We start from the raw sequence: 5,000 nt of genomic DNA, 5'->3' as shown, positions 1-5,000 counted from the left end.
TGCCCGCCGAGTCATCGGAGGAACTGCGGCGGATCGCTGGCTGGCATCGTTTATGGTTAGAACTAGGGCGGTATCTGATCGCCTTCGAACCTCTAACTTTCGTTCTTGATTAATGAAAACATACTTGGCAAATGCTTTCGCTTCTGTTCGTCTTGCGACGATCCAAGAATTTCACCTCTAACGTCGCAATACGAATGCCCCCGCCTGTCCCTATTAATCATTACCTCGGGTTCCGAAAACCAACAAAATAGAACCGAGGTCCTATTCCATTATTCCATGCACACAGTATTCAGGCGGGCTTGCCTGCTTTAAGCACTCTAATTTGTTCAAAGTAAACGTGCCGGCCCACCGAGACACTCAATAAAGAGCACCCTGGTAGGATTTCAACGGGGTCCGCCTCGGGACGCACGAGCACGCACGAGGCGGTCGCACGCCTTCGGCTCGCCCCACCGGCAGGACGTCCCACGATACATGCCAGTTAAACACCGACGGGCGGTGAACCAACAGCGTGGGACACAAATCCAACTACGAGCTTTTTAACCGCAACAACTTTAATATACGCTATTGGAGCTGGAATTACCGCGGCTGCTGGCACCAGACTTGCCCTCCAATAGATACTCGTTAAAGGATTTAAAGTGTACTCATTCCGATTACGGGGCCTCGGATGAGTCCCGTATCGTTATTTTTCGTCACTACCTCCCCGTGCCGGGAGTGGGTAATTTGCGCGCCTGCTGCCTTCCTTGGATGTGGTAGCCGTTTCTCAGGCTCCCTCTCCGGAATCGAACCCTGATTCCCCGTTACCCGTTACAACCATGGTAGGCGCAGAACCTACCATCGACAGTTGATAAGGCAGACATTTGAAAGATGCGTCGCCGGTACGAGGACCGTGCGATCAGCCCAAAGTTATTCAGAGTCACCAAGGCAAACGGACCGGACGAGCCGACCGATTGGTTTTGATCTAATAAAAGCGTCCCTTCCATCTCTGGTCGGGACTCTGTTTGCATGTATTAGCTCTAGAATTACCACAGTTATCCAAGTAACGTGGGTACGATCTAAGGAACCATAACTGATTTAATGAGCCATTCGCGGTTTCACCTTAATGCGGCTTGTACTGAGACATGCATGGCTTAATCTTTGAGACAAGCATATGACTACTGGCAGGATCAACCAGGGAGCTGCGTCAACTAGAGCTGAGCAGCCGGCCGCCCGGGAGTGTGTCCCGGGGGCCCGCGCGAACACGCAAGCGTCCGCTCAATTATTCTGCAAACAGGAGGAGGCTGAGCTCCCCTGCACAACACACCTCGAAACCCTCTCAGGTCCCGGCGGCGCGCAGCGCCGTCCTAAGTACTTGGTCGGGTTCGAGAGAGGCGCAATCGCCCGGAGTTAGGCGAGTAGACGCTTTAGGTGCGACCACCCGTGCTCCCAACTGAGCTTGCCGCTGCCGACAGAGGCCCGGGAGCGTGCTGTCGTGGCATTGCCGGCGGGAGACAACACGCGCCACCTACGGTGACCGGCAGCTCCAACGCCAGCGCCACAGAAGGACAAAAGCCCCACTTGGGTGCCGAAGCGAACTCTCCCAGCACAGCGCACGCGCCAACACGTCCGCACAGCTGCGATACAAACCACCTGCGAGAACCGCTGGGGCGACCGAGCAGCAGACGGCGTCGCGGCGCCGAGCGCCGGGCGGCGGCGCATCCTCAGCGCACACAGTCCTCAATCGGACCAGCACACTGCAGATGGCCACCGCGCTTCGCACCGGGCCCGCGAGGACCTACTTTGGCCGCAAGGCGCCGCGAGCAGGGGGCGCCGGCGCGCAGCTGCGCCGCCTGCCGCGTCCGTCGGCCGGCGCGCCTGCCACTGGCCGCCCCCACCAGCCGGCTGTAGCGCGTGCGCCCACGCACCGCGCTGCCAGCACGCCGGGCGGCCCCCCCTCACCGGCCGGGGACGGTCCCACCCAGCCACCGCCGCGTATCGCCTCACACCCAGATCCCCTTTCGCGTTCGTGGGCATGGTGGGTCCCCTTTCACGTTCGTGGGCATGGTGGGTATCCCTGAAACAACCGGTTAATAGCTCGACCGATCGTCGCCAACACTGATTCACCTCTAGCGAGAACAACCGCACCACAACGGGTTACCTGTTGTTCATTTGCGTAACGTCACCAGCAAACGTAGACGTCCATCGCCATTTGCAACGAGTATTGCATGCCTGTGTCAGGTGTCACAACACACTACGTCTGCCCACATAGACGCAACAACATGTGCACGCCTCGAGAACACGTGGAAGGTAGCCCCCGTACGTATGCGGTGTCCATTGCGCGAACGACTGTCAGCCGGCCTCTGCAGGATGTCGCAGATGTGGAACGCGGTGCAACATGCTATCACGGTGTGTGAGAAGAGACGACTACGTCCGAATACACGCTCCACTACATCAACAGACTGCTCATGCTGATCGCCATCCAGGGCGTCCGTTCCTCCCACACGTCTGAATGGCGTACCACACTGCAATCCAGCTCTTATAGGGAGACGACACGTAGCTGCGTGCACAATATTTGGACTGTATGGTCTGCCGTTGCTAGGCGCAGTCGTCGTACGGTCACACATGTGCCACGATGTATCATTCAGTACATACGGACCAATGTGCAGTACAGTTTGTGGGTTTTGCGTACATCGGCGGACAGGTGACAGGCCGTACCACAACGTAGGCTGAGTACGTCGGCATGCGAAGGGCATTGAACATGCAAACTTCTCAACGACCAGCTTGCGAAGGCAGGGGGGAAGGGGGGGGGGCATGTACGTCCTGCTGCTATCCACATTACAGTGTATAGCAGGAGCATGTGGAAAGTCAGCAACACCTGCAAGGTGTTTAACATGACGCGATACACAGGGGACCGGGCAGTGCGAATAGCGAACTATATTGCGAGGGTTGCGGTTAGGCAACACTACACTAATTTAACGAGTTGCATAACAATTACAGAGCAGGTTCAGCGACAACGTGCGTCAGGTTAAGGCGCAATATAGGTTAGGTTGAGGCACAATATAGGTTAGGTTAAGGCACAACATGGGTTACGTTAAGGCACAAATTGGGTTACGTTAAGGCACAACATGGGTTACGTTAAGGCACAACATGGGTTACGTTAAGGCACAAATTAGGTTACGTTAAGGCACAAATTAGGTTACGTTAAGGCACAAATTAGGTTACGTTAAGGCACAAATTAGGTTACGTTAAGGCACAAATTAGGTTACGTTAAGGCACAAATTAGGTTACGTTAAGGCACAAATTAGGTTACGTTAAGGCACAAATTAGGTTACGTTAAGGCACAAATTAGGTTACGTTAAGGCACAAATTAGGTTACGTTAAGGCACAAATTAGGTTACGTTAAGGCACAAATTAGGTTACGTTAAGGCACAAATTAGGTTACGTTAAGGCACAAATTAGGTTACGTTAAGGCACAAATTAGGTTACGTTAAGGCACAAATTAGGTTACGTTAAGGCACAAATTAGGTTACGTTAAGGCACAAATTAGGTTACGTTAAGGCACAAATTAGGTTACGTTAAGGCACAAATTAGGTTACGTTAAGGCACAAATTAGGTTACGTTAAGGCACAAATTAGGTTACGTTAAGGCACAAATTAGGTTACGTTAAGGCACAAATTAGGTTACGTTAAGGCACAAATTAGGTTACGTTAAGGCACAAATTAGGTTACGTTAAGGTACAATATGGGTTAGGTTAAGGTACAATATGGGTTAGGTTAAGGTACAATATGGGTTAGGTTAAGGTACAATATGGGTTAGGTTAAGGTACAATATGGGTTAGGTTAAGGCACAACGTAGGTTAGGTTAAGGCACAACATAGGTTAGGTTAAGGCACAACATAGGTTAGGTTAAGGCACAACATAGGTTAGGTTAAGGCACAACATAGGTTAGGTTAAGGCACAACATAGGTTAGGTTAAGGCACAACATAGGTTAGGTTAAGGCACAACATAGGTTAGGTTAAGGCACAACATAGGTTAGGTTAAGGCACAACGTAGGTTAGGTTAAGGCACAACGTAGGTTAGGTTAAGGCACAACGTAGGTTAGGTTAAGGCACAACGTAGGTTAGGTTAAGGCACAACGTAGGTTAGGTTAAGGCACAACGTAGGTTAGGTTAAGGCACAACGTAGGTTAGGTTAAGGCACAACGTAGGTTAGGTTAAGGCACAACGTAGGTTAGGTTAAGGCACAACGTAGGTTAGGTTAAGGCACAACGTAGGTTAGGTTAAGGCACAACGTAGGTTAGGTTAAGGCACAACGTAGGTTAGGTTAAGGCACAACGTAGGTTAGGTTAAGGCACAACGTAGGTTAGGTTAAGGCACAACGTAGGTTAGGTTAAGGCACAACGTAGGTTAGGTTAAGGCACAACGTAGGTTAGGTTAAGGCACAACGTAGGTTAGGTTAAGGCACAACGTAGGTTAGGTTAAGGCACAACGTAGGTTAGGTTAAGGCACAACGTAGGTTAGGTTAAGGCACAACGTAGGTTAGGTTAAGGCACAACGTAGGTTAGGTTAAGGCACAACGTAGGTTAGGTTAAGGCACAACGTAGGTTAGGTTAAGGCACAACGTAGGTTAGGTTAAGGCACAACGTAGGTTAGGTTAAGGCACAACGTAGGTTAGGTTAAGGCACAACGTAGGTTAGGTTAAGGCACAACGTAGGTTAGGTTAAGGCACAACGTAGGTTAGGTTAAGGCACAACGTAGGTTAGGTTAAGGCACAACGTAGGTTAGGTTAAGGCACAACATAGGTTAGGTTAAGGCACAACATAGGTTAGGTTAAGGCACAACATAGGTTAGGTTAAGGCACAACATAGGTTAGGTTAAGGCACAACATAGGTTAGGTTAAGGCACAACATAGGTTAGGTTAAGGCACAACATAGGTTAGGTTAAGGCACAACATAGGTTAGGTTAAGGCACAACGTAGGTTAGGTTAAGGCACAACGTAGGTTAGGTTAAGGCACAACGTAGGTT

At 50.9% G+C, this 5,000-nt stretch overlaps 1 non-coding gene across 1 annotated transcript in view; it reads right to left on the bottom strand.

Annotated features, from left to right (window-relative positions):
* Window positions 1-1,174, bottom strand: part of LOC126446731 (small subunit ribosomal RNA) — a 1,909-nt gene extending 735 nt beyond the window's left edge. The window contains exon 1 of the ribosomal RNA XR_007583432.1: window positions 1-1,174. This exon is cut by the window's left edge and continues 735 nt beyond it. This is a non-coding gene — a ribosomal RNA (small subunit ribosomal RNA).
* Window positions 1,175-5,000: the final 3,826 nt, after the last annotated feature.

The sequence above is a fragment of the Schistocerca serialis genome, unplaced genomic scaffold, assembly GCF_023864345.2.
Source record: "Schistocerca serialis cubense isolate TAMUIC-IGC-003099 unplaced genomic scaffold, iqSchSeri2.2 HiC_scaffold_421, whole genome shotgun sequence".
Classification (NCBI taxonomy): Eukaryota; Metazoa; Arthropoda; class Insecta; order Orthoptera; family Acrididae; genus Schistocerca; species Schistocerca serialis.
This window is presented reverse-complemented; position numbering and strand designations above follow the sequence as displayed.